The 16290-nt window shown below is 58.0% G+C and overlaps 1 non-coding gene across 1 annotated transcript in view; it reads left to right on the top strand.

Moving 5' to 3' along the window:
- Positions 1-16222, top strand: part of TAFA5 — a 39902-nt gene extending 23680 nt beyond the window's left edge. Inside the window, exon 2 of the transcript XR_004029214.1 lies at positions 15207-16222. This is a non-coding gene — a transcript (TAFA chemokine like family member 5). The remainder of the gene's footprint in view (positions 1-15206) is intronic.
- The last annotated feature ends 68 nt before the right edge of the window (positions 16223-16290 follow it).

Below are 16290 nucleotides of genomic sequence, written 5' to 3' on the forward strand. Positions count from 1 at the left end.
TGCTGTTTTCTGATGCACAGAAGAGACCAAGTGAACAGCCCAGCCCTAAAATGAACCCAGGTGTTCTGAGAGGTGAATACGGATGCAGTGAGCATCTCAAATCAGTGAGGGATGAGACAGGGTCCCCAGCAGCAGGTGCTGGGAAAATCAGCTTTGCATTTGGGGGGAAAAACCCAAGTTGGACTGTTACCTCACACCGTGTTGAAAACTAAATTCCCCCGGGATTGCAGAATAAAGGATAACAGGGAAGGTGACCAGGAGGAAGTGGAGGGGAACATTGACCTGCGTGTGGTGTGAGGAAGAACATTGCGATTGTAAACTCAATCGGAGAAATCCGTGATGACAGCAAACGCCTGACCCTGTGCACCGAGGCACTCAGGTAGATTAACTCATTCATTCCGACAGCTGCCCGTGGGCTGCAGACTGTTCTCATCCCCTTTGATGAGGAAACGGAGGCACGGAGGTGCTAAGTAACGCCCTGAAGGCCACCCACAAGCTACAGAGCTGGGCTCCTACCCAGGAGCTGGGAGCTGGAGCCCCGATCTCCTCCAGCCACCCTGACTGACCTCACAACCTCAAACGTAGAACAGTCCAGTCACATACATGATGCTAGGAGGCAGATCACAGCGTGGGGAGCAGGAGGTGGATCACAGCTGGCGAGCGTGTCTCATAACCTTGTGATAGACGCGCAGTCCACAGGAAGATGGGCAAAGTCCGCAAATAGAGAATTCCCAAAATACGAAATTGAAGCAGCCAGAAAAAATGGCAGAGACAGTCACTGTCAAGAAGGGCGACCAAAACACCCACACAGAGGCCACTCAGGTTCATTTGTTTGATTTTTATCTGATCTCCTTTTGAGCTGACTTAAAGGATGCTAATAGGAATGAAGATCCGCCAGTCTCTCTGGAAAGCAGAAAGCAGTTAGGCACTCTGTGGAGAGAATCTGAGATTTGTACTCACACTGCTTTGGAAGACAGTTTGGCAGTGGCTGAAAATGATGGAGTTACCATGGGAGCCAGCAATCGCACTCCTAGAGTCCCTCCCCCAGGAGGAATGAGAATGGCACTCCTAGAGTCCATAGAGTCCCTCCCCCAGGGGGAATGAGAATCGCACTCCTAGGGTCCCTCCCCCAGGAGGAATGAGAATCGCACTCCTAGGGTCCCTCCCCCAGGAGGAATGAGAATCGCACTCCTAGAGTCCCTCCCCCAGGGGGAATGAGAATCACACTCCTAGGGTCCATGGAGTCCCTCCCCCAGGGGGAATGAGAATGGCACTCCTAGGGTCCCTCCCCCAGGAGGAATGAGAATCGCACTCCTAGAGTCCCTCCCCCAGGGGGAATGAGAATCGCACTCCTAGGGTCCCTCCCCCAGGAGGAATGAGAATCGCACTCCTAGAGTCCCTCCCCCAGGGGGAATGAGAATCACACTCCTAGAGTCCATGGAGTCCCTCCCCAGGAGGAATGAGAATCGCACTCCTAGAGTCCATAGAGTCCCTCCCCCAGGGGGAATGAGAATCACACTCCTAGAGTCCCTCCTCCAGGGGGAATGAGAATCGCACTCCTAGGGTCCATCCCCCCAGGGGGAATGAGATTCGCACTCCTAGAGTCCCTCCCCCAGGAGGAATGAGAATCGCACTCCTAGGGTCCATCCCCCCAGGGGGAATGAGAATCACACTCCTAGGGTCCCTCCCCCAGGGGGAATGAGAATCGCACTCCTAGGGTCCCGCCCCCAGGAGGAATGAGAATCGCACTCCTAGGGTCCCTCCCCCAGGGGGAATGAGAATCGCACTCCTAGGGTCCCTCCCCGAGGAGGAATGAGAATCGCACTCCTAGGGTCCATCCCCCCAGGGGGAATGAGAATCGCACTCCTAGGGTCCATCCCTCCAGGGGGAATGAGAATCACACTCCTAGGGTCCATCCCCCCAGGGGGAATGAGAATCACACTCCTAGGGTCCATCCCCCCAGGAGAAATGAGAATCACACTCCTAGGGTCCATCCCCCAGGAGGAATGAGAATCACACTCCTAGGGTCCATCCCCCAGGGGGAATGAGAATCACACTCCTAGGGTCCCTCCCCCAGGGGGAATGAGAATCACACTCCTAGGGTCCCTCCCCCAGGGGGAATGAGAATCGCACTCCTAGGGTCCCTCCCCCCAGGGGGAATGAGAATCGCACTCCTAGGGTCCCTCCCCCAGAGGGAATGAGAATCGCACTCCTAGGGTCCCTCCTCCAGGGGGAATGAGAATCGCACTCCTAGGGTCCCTCCCCCAGGGGGAATGAGAATCGCACTCCTAGGGTCCCTCCCCCAGGGGGAATGAGAATCGCACTCCTAGGGTCCATGGAATCCCTCCCTCCAGGAGGAATGAGAATCGCACTCCTAGGGTCCATAGAAGCCATCCCCCCAGGGGGAATGAGAACATGTCCGCACACAAACCTGTACACGCCTGTTCTTAGCAGCACCGTTCCCAACAGCCAGAAAGTGGAAAGAGCCCAGGGGTCTGTCAGGGGACTCGCAGAAAAACACCTTCATATACAGCCATGACTGGAATATTATTCAGCCTTAAAAAGGAATGGCGTTCTGATGAACCGGCAACACGGATGAACCTCGGAAACATGACGCTGAGTGAAAGAAGCCAGTCACCAAAGTCTGTCCTGTCGGAGCCCAGTGATGTGAAACGCCCGGAACAGGCAAGGTCACAGAGGCTGAATGAAGGCCCGTGGCTGCCAGGGCACAGGACGGAGATTGGGGGGTGGTTGCTGACGGGTATGGCGTTTCTTTCGGGGAGATGGTGTCCTAAAGTTGGCTTTCGTGATGGGTGCCCAACTCTGGGAATATGCTAAAACCATTGAATTGACACTTTAAGTGGCAAATTTTATTGTATGTGAATCATATCTCAATAAAACTGCAGCACGCAGGTACCTAGGCATAGCCTGGTATTTGAGGCAGAAAGGCTCTGACCCGTCGCTCTCCCCTGGTCCCCAGGGGCTCTGCTCTGACAGCACAGCAGCTGCAGGTGGGGGCTGTCCTAGCAAGGCCACCATGCCCCTCTCCTGACCTCTGTTGATGTGAGGACTCTGCCCCATGTCGAGCTCAGAGGCCAGACACCTGGCCACACAGAGAGGCCTGTCCCACCCCAACTGGCCATTTGTCCTGAACGTGGACACAGGGCGCAGACCATGAGACAGGGAGCCTGAGAACGTGGCTGGGCTTTGACCTTGAGCTTCAGAAGCTACTTGGCCCCCACAGCTCAAGGGCAGCGCCTGACCTTAGGGACCCCGAGCTGCCCTAGTGGGAGGCACTTCTGAAGCTGCCTTTGAGGAGCGCCCCTGAGCCTGCCCTGCTGTCCCTGGTCCCCTCAATGCCGTCCACCCATGAACTCGCAACTGAATGAGGCTGTGGAGCTGCAGTCGCCAAGACACTGTGGTCGCCCCTGATGCCAGCTGGGGTCTTCTCCTGGGGCTGGGAGAGGGCACCACACACTGTGCTGGGTGAGCCTGGGCACAGGGACGGAGCTTCAGAGCTGTACCATGGCACGGCATGGAAGGGGAAGGTTGGAAGTGTCAGAGCCACGTCCTTCACACGCTCTTTGCTGTTGCCTGAGAGGCGGGCGGTTCCCAAGGCCAGTGCGGCCTCAGGGATGGGGATGCCAGCCCTGTTCCCTAGCCCTAGATGTGACTGTGGCTCCAGGTGTGAGCAACGGCCCCCGGGCCTCCGCAGGGCAAATGGGCAGCCTTGCGGCCAGGGACAGTGGCTTCCACCTCCCAGGGAGCTGCAGCTTCTGAGGTCAGAGGTGGGGTTGAGCTGGACCGAGGTCAGAGATGGGTTTGAGCTGGACTGAGCGTGAGATGCCGAGTGATGAGTGAGGGCTGCGGTCACTGTGCAGCCCTGCTGTGCCTCCTGTGGTTGCCTGTGTGGGGGCCTTCCCTGGGGGATGCTGTGGTGGGGGGGCTCTGGCCTCCCTTGGACATGAGGGAGATCGTGGGTCGTCTCATTTAGAATTCAGCGAGGCTGAATCCAGGAACCCACCTTTGGAGTGGACAGAATGGGTGGCCCCCTGCAGTGAGCCTGGCTGCTGGGGCCAAATGTGCAATTTCCTTCTTGAGCAGGGTAGTGCCTGCAGAACTGCCAGCCGAGCACGGGGAGCCCAGCATGGGGAGGGCCTTATTGTCACTGGAGGAAAGGAAGGAAGCCCCCGGAATGTCTACACTGTTTTTAAAATTGAGGTATAGCTCTCAGCAGTGAAACACACACATCTTAAATGTACCACTGCATGGATTGTGATGTCACCAAACCCACATGGGGGCCCCCAGGTCAGACACAGAATGTCCCCTGCAGCCCAGCGGGTGTCCCAGTCAGCATCTGTCCTGGGGCAGCCACTCCTGGGCCTCCGGGCACACAGCAAGGGAAGGTCGAAGGCCACACCTGTGCTCCTGAGACTCATCTGGCTGCCTCTGGCCTCTCCTGACTCCTTGCACAGAGCCCCCCAGCTCAGTCCCTCCAGGACCCTCTGCTCACCCCAGTGGCGGGTGATTGCACCACAGCCTCCCCACGTGAGACCATCTGCGCCAGTAATCAGGTTATTAATTGAGAGAGGCCATGATGTGCACACTCCTAAACGGGTTATTTTAATTTAAGACGTATAAAAAGCCAACATTCCCCAGGCAGGGTGTGTTAGTTTCCATGATGCATGACCACGCGGCCGCTGGGTCAGCTCTCGGGAGCTGCATGTTTTTTGCCACTTGAGGCTCTATCTTCAGTGCCGAGGGTTAATCGGCCGTCGCAGGCAGCCCGACATGGCACCTTGACCTTGCTGCTGCTCAGAATTCAGTCGCAAAATGGGACTCTGCCTTGATGGCACAAATTCATTGTCACCGGCTCCTCCTTTTACCACTGGATTATAAACCAAGCCACCCCTCGTATGAGCATCACACCTGGATCCTGGTATTCATGATTCAAAACGATGAACCTTAATGCTTTGCTCCCTTCTCCAAAAAGGAAAAATCATGGTCTATCTACAAAAGCAGCAGCTCCATAGAAATAGCAAACTGCAGCCCACCACTACCCCAGCACTGCTGAGAACCCTCCCCCGCACCAGGGCCCAGTTTCTGGAAGCTTCTAGGAACTTCTCAAAGACCCAAAGATAGCTATGAGGCAGAGAGAGGAAATATACCATTGGAAAGACAGAAATATAATTTTCCCATATTTAAATTAAATATTTTTTTTTCCCCAGAGAAGTATGCTAGACTATTTAACCAACCAAGAAATATGTGTTCTTACAGCTTAGCAACTTGCAGAAAATGTTGAGACTGCGGTCTGGTTCTGTCAAAGCTAAGTGAAAGAATACACGCCTGCCTTTCCAGGGCCCTGGCACTGCCCACCCTGCCTCCTTCCCCAGCTCTTCGCCTCATGGCACAGAAGGGCTGCATAGTGAATGCCTGTGCACATTAATCCCAGCCTTGGTTAGGGCGGTCTCCTGCCTTCAGCCCGAGGACACATGCATGCAGGTGCTGTATCCTCTGGGGCGGGTGAGTGGCAGGCACTGTAATTGCTGAGACAAGGTTAGACATCTGTAGCAGCCCAGATGTGTCCAGAGGTGATAAGTGATCTTTGAGCTCACTGCTCAGGTTAATAATGACCAATAAAGGGTGAAGTGTTGAGCAGATGCGGGGAAGAGCATGTGATGGCTCCGTCTGCCTCTCCGTGTTTGTCGTGGGCATTGCTTACGGACCGGGTCTCCTGGTGCCATCCTTCCCTCTCAGAGCTGACAGCGCCTCCTGTGCATTTGCCATGCACAGCTCCCTTTATTCCCCGGCGTGAGGCACGATTACTCCATGATCTATGGCAGCAATCTGGCCGTCAGTGTGCTGAGTCAGCAGAAGCTCTGGGGACTCTGCCTCCTCGACTGTCCAGGACCGCAGGTCGGCTAAGTGGGAGTCTGATCGGTGCCCAGATGTGCTGATTACTTAGAACCCACCAAGTGCCCGTCTTCCTGGACACTGCTGCCCACGCCCACCCCAGCTGGCTTGTTCTTAATTAGCACAGGGAAGAGCTCACGCTGCAGGCCCCTCTCCTCCAACCCTGGAGAGGGTGAATGGATGCTCCAGGCTTTTCCTAACAGGACCCAACAGTGACTTTGCTAACTAGGAGCCCCAAGGAGAAGCCTACACCCCACCCTGCTGCGTGTGGCCTCCCTGGCTGGGAGGATGGCAGGGCAGGAGGTGGCTGCAGGAGCAGGGGCCCTGGGGCAGACTGACTGGTCCCAGAGCCAGCCTCCCCGCATTGGCTGCATGGCTCTGAGGACTCACAGAGCCTCCAGACTCAGGCCCCTCCCTGCGTGTTTGCAGATAAGACACAGCAATATCCTTCACTCTCTGGTTGCAAGGAATCGTAACCATTTCCCACTGCTTAGTGAGCAAAACTGGGGGATCTGCTTACTAATGGGGCAGGGATGGAGCTGTGCCCCGGCCTCAGTTGGCGGATCTGCCTCGTGCTGTCTCCTTCCTAACGTGGCAGCACGTGGCAGCGTCGTGGCTTCAGAACCATTTCAGCAAAGGTCCAGCACCGTCACTGGCCCACGCTCTCAGCCAGGGACAGATTCCAAAGAGAGCGGATGGGCTCAGCATGTCACATGTCCACCCGGATGGAGATTCACACATGAGAGCCCAGCCCTGGTGTTGGGGGCAGTTCACAGAGATGTGGTGGCTGCGATGTGACCTTGCAGGGTCTGCAGGCACTGTGCTGAGGACGTGTCCCCCAGCTGGCCTCACAATTGCCCTGTTCTCGGTGGAGCTCAGTGACCCCCCCGCCCTCCACCCCTGAGCACCCTGGGACTGTGCCAGGTAAATAGCCTTAGAAATGGCAGCAACGATGAGAACATGGCCGCAGATCTCAGCTGCCTCCTCTCAGGGCCCCAAGTCAGCGCTCGGGGAGGCTGTGTCATCCCTGTAGGAAGTGGAGACCCAGCGTCCCCAAGGTGCGCTCACAGTGCTGTTGTGTTGGACTCTGGATGTTCCCATCACCCTGGCTGTGGTCCTCATCTGCACAGATGGAGAAAAGAGGCTCTGGGAGATGGGGAGTCTGTGATTCCACCCTAGCCCCTTGGCGAGCTGCCCAGCCCAGATCCTGCCCCCCTGCCCCGTTCCCACCCTGTGAAGCGGGAGCCATCCTCACCGCTGGGTCCCTCCCTGCAAAGGTGGAGCCGTCCTCACCGCTGGGTCCCACCCTGCAAAGCTAGAGCCATCCTCACCCCTGGGTCCCCATCTGGGCACCTTGGAGTCACCCAGCATGTTCCCCAGCACCTCCTGCGTCGGGCGTGGAGGGGAAGGTGGCGGGACTCTAGGCATTTTCTGCACATGAACTCCAGAGAGAGTCCTCAAGTCCCTGAGCCCACAGGTCAGCCCCTCAGCAGCTCTTTTGGACTGAACGGCATCCCCCAAATCTATACATTTAAGCACTGACCCCCAGTCTGAACGTATTTGGAGATAAGGCCTTAAAGGAGAGAAGCTTAAGTGGGGTCCTTGGGGTCCAGGGCCCTGATTCAAGAGGACCCTGTCTTTCTAAGAAGAGGAGGTGAGGACACAGACACACACAGGGCTGAGCCTGTGCAGACTCAGAGGTGCCATCTGCACGCCGAGGAGAGGGGCCTCAGAAGCCAGCCCTGCCGCACCTGTGGCTGCAGACGGCAAATGTCCTTTGTTCAAGCCGGCCGCGCGGGGGGGCCTGGTTACAGCAGCTCCCGCAATAACACGGCACCCTTCGGGATGAACACTTGTAGAAGCTGGTGAGGAAGGTCGCTGTGGCTTTTCTTCTTTATTCTGAGTTATAATCTGCAATAGAAAAAGTGCTCTGCATTCTCTCTTAGGCTGAACTCTTGAAATTAAACAGTTTTTCTTTTTTGTTGTTAAGAACCCCATGGTTGGGGGTAAACACTGTTCCTATCCCATGTTACAGATGGGGAAACAGGCTCCCAGAGGCTCCAGCTGGGAGGCTGTGGGAGGTCGAGGCACCCGCCAGGCTCTGGAGGGGTCTGGCTGCACCGTCTCCCCTGTCCCACCCCGCAGGTCCCTCATCCTTCACCAGGCACAGCCCTGCCCCACCCCACAGGCCCCTCATCCTTCACCAGGCACAGCCCTGCCCCACCCTGCAGGCCCCTCATCCTTCACCAGGCACGGGTGCACGGGGCCCCTGCCAGGTTCGGGAAAAGAACTGACCCCCACGAGGATGGTCCTGGTGTTGAGAAACCTGCTTCACAGCGGAGGACACAGACAGCAGAGTCAAGCACAGTTTTAGTCAGAGCCCACATTAACACAGCAAGAGCCCAGCCAGAGCAGGTGGGGCAGGAGACGGGTGGAGCGGGTGGTGTGGTGTGGCGGAGCTGGCGGCGCAGTGGAGCGGGCGTTGTGGTGGAGCCGGTGGCATGGCAGACCAGGTGACGTGGTAGACCGGGAAGCGTAATGGACCAGGCAACATGGTGGGCCGGGTGGTGTGGTGGAGCCGGCGGCAGGCATTACGGTGGACTGGGCAGCATGGTGTATTAGGAGAGGAGACATGGCCTGGGATGCTCAGCGGGGCTGAGTCCCCAGCTGGGACCTCAGGTGCGAAGAAGCCCAAGGGACTGACGGTGTGAGGAGGTCCCTCTGCTGCCTCCAGGCAGCCCACACGCGGGGCCCCGACAGTGCGGACATGTTGGGGCGGTGCTGCCTGGTCCCGCCCTCAGCCCAGCCCTGGGACGCAGGCTCAGCAGCCCCCGGTTCCAGTCAAGGTACCCAGGACTCACTCGGGTCAGGCACGGTGTCCAGGCTGTGTGAGTCTCCGGGAGCCGCTGGAACAAAATGCCACACACCCGGTGGCTTCAAACCACAGAAACCTGCTCTCACGGTTCTGAGTTCAGACATCTGTGGTCACAGTGTCTGCTGGGCCGTGCTCCCTCAGGAGGCTGCAGCGGAGGGTCCTCCCTGCCTCTTGCAGCCGCTGTGGCTGCCTGGCTCCAGCGTCTGTCTCTGTCTGCATGGGGCCTGCTGCTCTGTGTGTCTGCCCTGAGTCCAGATTTCCTTCTCCCTGTAAGGGAGTGGTGCCCACCCTCATCTGATATGACCGCATTCTAACTCAATCACGTCTGCTAGAACCTGCTGCCAAGTAAGACCCCACACACAGGTGTGGGGTCAGGATCTTCATGTCTGTTACTGCAGAGCACAGTTCAGCCTCAACAGAGGGCTAAGTCCAATACAGCACGGTCTTCTCTCCTGAGCTCATGGAGGAGGGGGAGGGCTGCCAGGTGCGTCCTCATTCCGGCGTACCACGGCCAGGAGCGGACTGTGGGGGAGCTGGCCCCGCTGTGGGCAGCCGAGGCGCTGACGTCTCTGGTGTCCGATCTGCCAGCCCAGCTGTGTCGGGGGAGCTCCTCTACCCTGAGGGAAGGAACCCTGCCTGCATTCGTCTTTGCCGCCCTCCTGAGTCAGGTGCCTTGTTTGTGGCAGATGGATAAATGTTTGATGGATGAACAAAAGATCCGCCTGCACATTCCTCAGCCGACGCCCCCACCTTCCCCCACCTGCCCTACAGCGGCCGAGTGTTGCTTGGTGGCCTGGGACACAGTGTCTGGCTGGAGTGATCACACCAGTTGTGATGAGTTTGGGGGATTTTACTTGTTAATTTTTCTGCGTAGTTTTATTCCTAGGGCTGGGTTTGCTCTCGGGGAAGCTCCGAGTGACGCCTGCCAAGGCTGTTCCATCGAGATGGAGTCATCCCTGAACCCTGCCCTTGTGCAGCCCCGTGGCACGGGGGTGGCCTCGTTCCCAGAACGTGCATCTTTGGCCATGAGGAAGGGGCTGGCCCCGAGGACGATGGTGGCTCCATGATGGCCCTTAGTCCCTGACGTTTCTTGGTGGAGACAAGGGGACCTGGGGGAGCTCTGGGCCCTGTGCATTGAGCGTCGCTCTATAGAGGGTGGCTGACTCAGGCTCCAAGGTGGGGGCCACAGACTGTGGTTCTCTGGTGACCTCAGATGAAGGCCACCCTTGGGCAGCTTCACCTCCTGAAAAGGAGATGTTTTTGGAGTCTCGTAAGATGAAGTCTGGTGCGGTGCGGCGAGCAGGGAAGGCCTGGAGGCATCGATACCTGGTGGCCCTCCCCAGGCCATGCCACGTGTGGTCATGGGATCGGAGCCGGGTCCCAGTCAAGTTGTGGAGCCCACACTGATTCCCTCAGCCCCGCAGCCTTGGGGAAGTGGGCTTTGCAGGGCACTGGGCAAAGTCGCTCTGCAGACACAGCCTCCTCGTTAGAGAGCGGTGCTAAACCTGTGTGCTCTTCCGGCGATACGGTCCTAACTTGGGTGGTTTCTTACATTTCCAGAGCACCTTTATGAACATCTTTTCCTCTGTGCTTCCGCAGCCCTGGGAGGCAGGGGATGGGTTCCTTTTTTTCTTTTCTTTTCTTTTCTTTTTTTTTTTTTTTTTTTGAGACAGAGTTTTCGCTCTTGTTGCCCAGGCTGGAGTGCAGTGGCACGATCTCGGCTCACTGCAACCTCCGCCTCCCGGGTTCAAGTGATTCTCCTGCCTCAGCCTCCCGAGTAGCTGGGATTACAGGCGCCCGCCACCACGCCCAGCTGATTTTTTGTATTTTTAGGACAGATGGGGTTTCGCCATGTTGGGCAGGCTGGTCTCAAACTCCTGACCTCGGGTGATCCACCTGCCTTGGCCTCCCAAAGTGCTGGGATTACGGACGTGAGCCACTGCGCCCGGCAGCGGTGGGTTCTGTCTCGTCCCTGGGACCATCAGCCTGTGAGGGTGTCTCAGCAGCCCTGAGCCCTGAACCCGAGTCTGCTACCCAGTCCTGGCTCTTTGGTGGAGCAGGCTCATTGCACAGGGCACGGCTTTGTCATCGGCAGCTGGCCTGTCCAGGGTTCACCCCGAGCATGAGTACACACGGCTTTGTCGTTGGCAGCTGGCCTGTCCAGCGTTCAACCTGAGCACACACATGACAGTCTTCAGTGGCTCAACCCTGTATTTTGGCGTTACAGAAATGACCTGAGGTCCTAGAATTCACTCCATCTTCAGTCTCAGCTGATGGCTGTTCATCTGGGGCAGCAGTGGTGCCTCTTGTCAGATGGCTCTTCTGTCCACTGTGGTCCACGTGGGTGCTTGGAGGGGGCCCGGGAGGTGTCAGCACCGGCCCAAAGATTTCATATAAACAGTGGCTCTTCTGCCCCTGGTCCCACAGGCCGGGGCTTGATGTCCGGCACCTCTCCTGGCAGCACCATGGGAAGGAGGGTCCTGAGAGGCATCGCTTCACTACACACGCACCAGAGGAGGGTGGGCCGGTGAGCTGAGCTCCTGTGTCAGAGCGGGAGCTACCACCGGTGAAACCCACAGGGGCACACTGTCCCGGGGAGAGAGGTGTGTGAGCTGCACACATAGGACGCAGCCTCCAGGAGACAGTGAGCGATGGGCTGGGGTCCTTGTGTCCCTCACTGGGGCACATTCAGCGTCCACTCAAGGAAAGGGCGTGTGTCCCAGGATCCGCCTGGGCTGTTTAGCTTGGTCACCTCCGGCCCCTGTCCTTGTGGTTTCTGGCTGGCACTGGGCCTGGTCCTTGTCAGTGTTGTCTTTCTGCTCTGGGTGAAGTCGTGCAGGGCATTCTGGGCTTTCGGGCTGGCCTCCACCCCGTGCCGTTCAGGAAGCACCCCAATCATCAGGCAGGCAGACACCCCAGTCACCCGTCACTCTCATTTTCAACATAAGAGACATTGACATCAGCTGGACATGGTGGCACGTGCCTGTGGTTCCAGTTGCTCAGGAGGCTGAGGTGGGAAGATGGCTTGAGCCCAGGAGTTCAAGGCTGCAGTGAGCTGTGATCGCACCACTGCACTCCAGCCTGGGTGACAGGCCAGACCCTGTCTTGTTAAAGAAAAAAGAGATGCTGACATGGTGCTGGCTGTATTAGATCTCTTCAAGCCATAGCACCAACTCATGAAGTGGATACCTGTTTACACATGGAGAAACTGAGGCACAGGGTGACACTCAGAGAGTAAGTGGATGTTCAGATAGTAATTGCTGCTGCAGCATTCGGACCCAGAGGTGTCCCCCACCCTGGGAAGAGGGGTTCTAGCTTGGCCTCCTCCCAGGGTGGTAGCCGAGTCCAGCCTTGTTACAGGACAGAAGCCGGAGGGGCCTCATCACCTGTCATCAGGGTGGAGTGGGATGGCAGCCTGCCCCCTCGGCAGAGGGTCGGCCTGCTCCGCACCCCTGGGCCTGGTGCCTGCTAAGCTCCCCGTCCCACCCCAGCAGCCGTCCTCAGGCAGCTCACCAGCCTGATGGGTACCGGACACCCATGTCCTCAGGAGGCTGGTGGCCAGCACCTCCCTTCCAGTAGGACCCTCGCCCGTACCCTACAGAGTGGCCTCAACGCCCTGGAGCCCAGGAAGGAGTGGTTCACCAGCCAGGAGGGCGGAGGGCAGGGGAGTGGATACCATGAGCCAGCAGGACTGGAGGCCACCATGGTGTCACCAGCCCCGCCGGCCCTGCGCTGCCCTAAATGCACTTTGCTGCTCAGCCTAAGAACTAAGGGGCCCTGGGACTAGAGAAAGTTCCCTGTGAAGATGAACTGCTGCAGCTCAGGACGCCTGCTGGATTGCTAGAGTGAATGCCCTGTAGTCTGAGTCCCTGATGTTCTGCATGGTGATTTGAACAGCAGCAACCAACCACAGCCGCTCCAGCCCTTCTCGTGGACCTGGCCTCGGGGTGCAGGAAGCGCTGGGGCCTTGGTTGTGACCTGGCTCTGCACCTTCAGGGAGCAGCCCCAGGAGAGAAGCCAAAGGCTTCCTGGACATGGCTGGGATTTGGTATGTATTTCCAGAGTGGCCTCCCTGATTCCACTTGGGTTTTTCCCAGGTACAGTGTCCCTCATCCCAGGTGTCCGTGGAGGTTGGCACCAGGGTCGTCGTGCTGTCTTGCTGCTTTCTTGTCTCTTACTGTTTACTGGAACTTTTGTATGGGCTCCATTCAGGGACAGCGTGTTCAGGCCGGGCACAGTGGCTCATGCCTGTAATCCCAGCACTTTGGGAGGCTGAGGTGAGCGGATCACCTGAGGTCAGGAGTTTGAGACCAGCCTGGCCAACATGGTGAAAGTCCGTCTCTACTAAAAATATAAAAATTAGCCCGGCTTGGAGGCGCGTGCCTGTAGTCCCAGCTTCTCAGGAGGCTGAGGCAGGAGGATCGCTTGAACCTGGGCTGTAGAGGTTGCCGTGAGCCAAGATCGCACCACTTCACTTCAGCCTAGGTGGCAGAGCAAGACTGTCTAAAAAAAAAAAAAAAAAAAAAGAATAGCGTGTTCCTTCATACAGCAGGCTCCTCCTGACCTTAACATCAGATGGAAACTTCTAGTGAGGAAGAGAAAGTATCATTGACCTGGATGAATGGGGCTGGGAGGTTTGGTTCTGTTGTTTGTGTCTGAGCATGGGGTAAACCTCTTATGTGAGCTGAACACACGCTCCACAGGCTCAGGACCACGCCCTCCGGTCACTCCTGATGGAAAGGCTTGTGTGGGCCAAACAGGTGCCCGCAGGTGAAGCAGGCAGCTCGGGACCACACCGTTCATGGCAGCTTGTTGGGCGTCCACAGCCCGGGGGTTGCAAGCTCACTCTGGGCCAATTCTGAGCCCTCTGGGGACTGGGTTCTGGAACAACGGCTGCAGATTGGAGGACGCAGGTCTTGGCCTTGGGCTGGGGATGACTGAGCGCCCGCGGACCCAAAAGAGGGGAGCTCAGAGCCAGCTTCCTTTCCAGGCCCCAGGGGTGCAGTGAGGAGGCGCACCAGCTGCGACCCAGGCCACGAGTGTCCACAGGCAGAGAGGGCTGGCTGGGCCACAGGCAGAACGGCCATGGTGGCAGCTCCAGGAAGCCAGGTTGGGGAGGCGTCTGAGGCTCCCTGTCTCAAAGGTGTGCCATGGGGCTGCTCCGTCCCTGGGGCAGGCCCCCTCACCCCTGAGCCTCGGGTCCTGTTGAGTGTGGGTTCTAATCCCACAGCCCCATTGGGTAGACGAAGCGAGGTCGTTCCTAGAGCAGTGACCGGCACCCAGGAGCTCAGGAACCGCAGCTGGCCAGGCTGCTGGAGATGACCCCTGGCCCTGACGGAACCTGGGGTGTGGGGAGGCCCTGCAGCTGTGAGACCCTCATCATCACCGCCCCGGCTGAGTAAGGAATTTAACGCAAGGCAGATGAGGCCTAACCCAGGTGGGCAGGTGCCTGGAGGTGCCCGCCCGGGAGACAGCATCAGGGTGGGCTCAGAACTTTCAGCAGGGCCAGGGTCCCATGATAAGTTTCCTGGCCAAGGTTGGTTCAGGGCAGATTCTCAGGGCTGCCTGGGGCCCAGGGAAAGGGTGAGTGTCGGGGGAAGCTGAGCCCCAGGGCCTCTGCCTCCTGTTGAAGAGAATCCTCCTGGGGCCAGATGGGATGGGGGCTATGTCGACATGGGGACCATGTGAGGATGGAGGCAGAGATCGTCTCCTGAGGCGATGCAAGGAGCACTGAGGATTTCTGGGAGCACCAGAAACCCCTAGGGGGCCTGGAGTGGACCCTCCCTCAGATCCTCCAGCAGGAACCGGCCCTGTCCACACCTTGAATCTGGGCAAGAAGAACTAACTGCTGTTTCAGATCCCCATCCCCAGTGTGTGGTCATTTGACTGGGCAGCCACAGGAATGGCACACAGACCTGTAGAGGCCTGGCATGGATGCCAGGGGAGGGTGGCTTCGTGGTGGGGGTGCAGCCAGGTACCCCAGTCTGCAGCAGCTGTTCTGGATGAGCTCTGCAGTCTGTGGCCTCAGAGGCCCAGGCAGCTGGGAGGGGTTTGAATTGGATACAGGGAATAGGGAGCCACAGATGGTCCTTGAGCTGGGGAGTGGCAAAGTGATATGGCCACATGGAGGAAGGAAGCCGGCAAGTAGGGGTGGGAAGGGCTCTGGCTGAGGCTGACAGCCCCTCCAGGTCATGCACAGAGGGTGCCCCACCCTCCCGAGACACAAGGAAGGGTGGGTGATTTGGGGGCACTGTCTGGTGGCCTGGATGTCCCTCACAGCACTGAGGATGAGCTTTTCGTTTCAGGCCCTCCAGGAGCCCGGCTGGCGGGAGCCAGGGAGGGAAGAGGAGCCTGTGTTCCCTGTGGCCCTGGGCAGCGTCTGCAGGAGGCTCACCCTCTCTCTCTCTTTGCTCCTCAGGTCTCCTGACAAACACAGCCCCTGAGGGGCCCCGGGAGTGGCCTTGGCTTCCTGGAGAGCCCACACCTCAGCCACAGTTCTCCACTCGCCTCGGACTTTGCCCATTCTCTGCCGCCCGCCCACTCCGTTTCCCTGTGGTCCGTGAAGGACGGCCTCAGGCCTCGGCATCCTGAGCTTCGGTCTGTCCAGCCGAGCCGAGGAGGCCGGACTCGGACACACAGGCGGGGGGCAGCACCTGGCATCAGCAATACGCAGTCTGTGGGAGCCCGGCCACGCCCAGCCCTGCCGACCGTGGCGTTGGCCCTGCTGTCCTCAGAGGATGAGGAGGAGGAGGCGGCTCCGGCAGCCACAGAAGGCTGCGGCTCAGCCCACCTGAGACACGACGCCTGCCCCAGGGGACTGTCAGGCGCAGAAGCGGCCTCCTCCCGTGCCCCAGACTGTCCGAATTGCTTTTATTTTCTTATACTTTCAGTATATTCCATAGACCAAAGAGCAAAATCTATCTGAACGTGGACGCACCCTCACTGTCAGGGTCCCTGGGGTCGCTTGTGGGGGCGGGAGGGCAATGGTGGCAGAGACATGCTGGCGGCCCCGCGGAGCGGAGAGGGTGGCCGTGGTGGAGGCCTCCACCCCAGGAGCACCCCGCGCACCCTCGGAGGATGGGCTTTGGCTGCGCGGAGGCCGTGGCACACCTGCGGGAGGCAGCCGGGGCGCGGCCGGCGATGGCCCCCACGCAGACGCCGGGAACACAGGCCGCTTTATTCCTCTGTACTTAGATCGACTTGACCGTACTAAAATCACTTTCTGTTTTAACCAGTTAAACATGCCTCTTCTACAGCTCCATTTTTGATAGTTGGATAATCCAGTATCTGCCAAGAGCATGTTGGGTCTCCCGTGACTGCTGCCTCATCAATACTCCATTTAGCTCCAGAAAGCAAAGCAAACTCGAGTAACACTTGTTTGAAAGAGATCATTAAATGTATTTTGCAAAGCCTAAAGTTATATATTTAACAGTTTTTATATGTTGTATATTTGTAGAAAATCCTATTTAACAATTAACGTGGCAGTCCCGGCCGGTCCTGAG

Source organism: Nomascus leucogenys, unplaced genomic scaffold (genome assembly GCF_006542625.1).
Source record: "Nomascus leucogenys isolate Asia unplaced genomic scaffold, Asia_NLE_v1 000810F_84694_qpd_obj, whole genome shotgun sequence".
Classification (NCBI taxonomy): Eukaryota; Metazoa; Chordata; class Mammalia; order Primates; family Hylobatidae; genus Nomascus; species Nomascus leucogenys.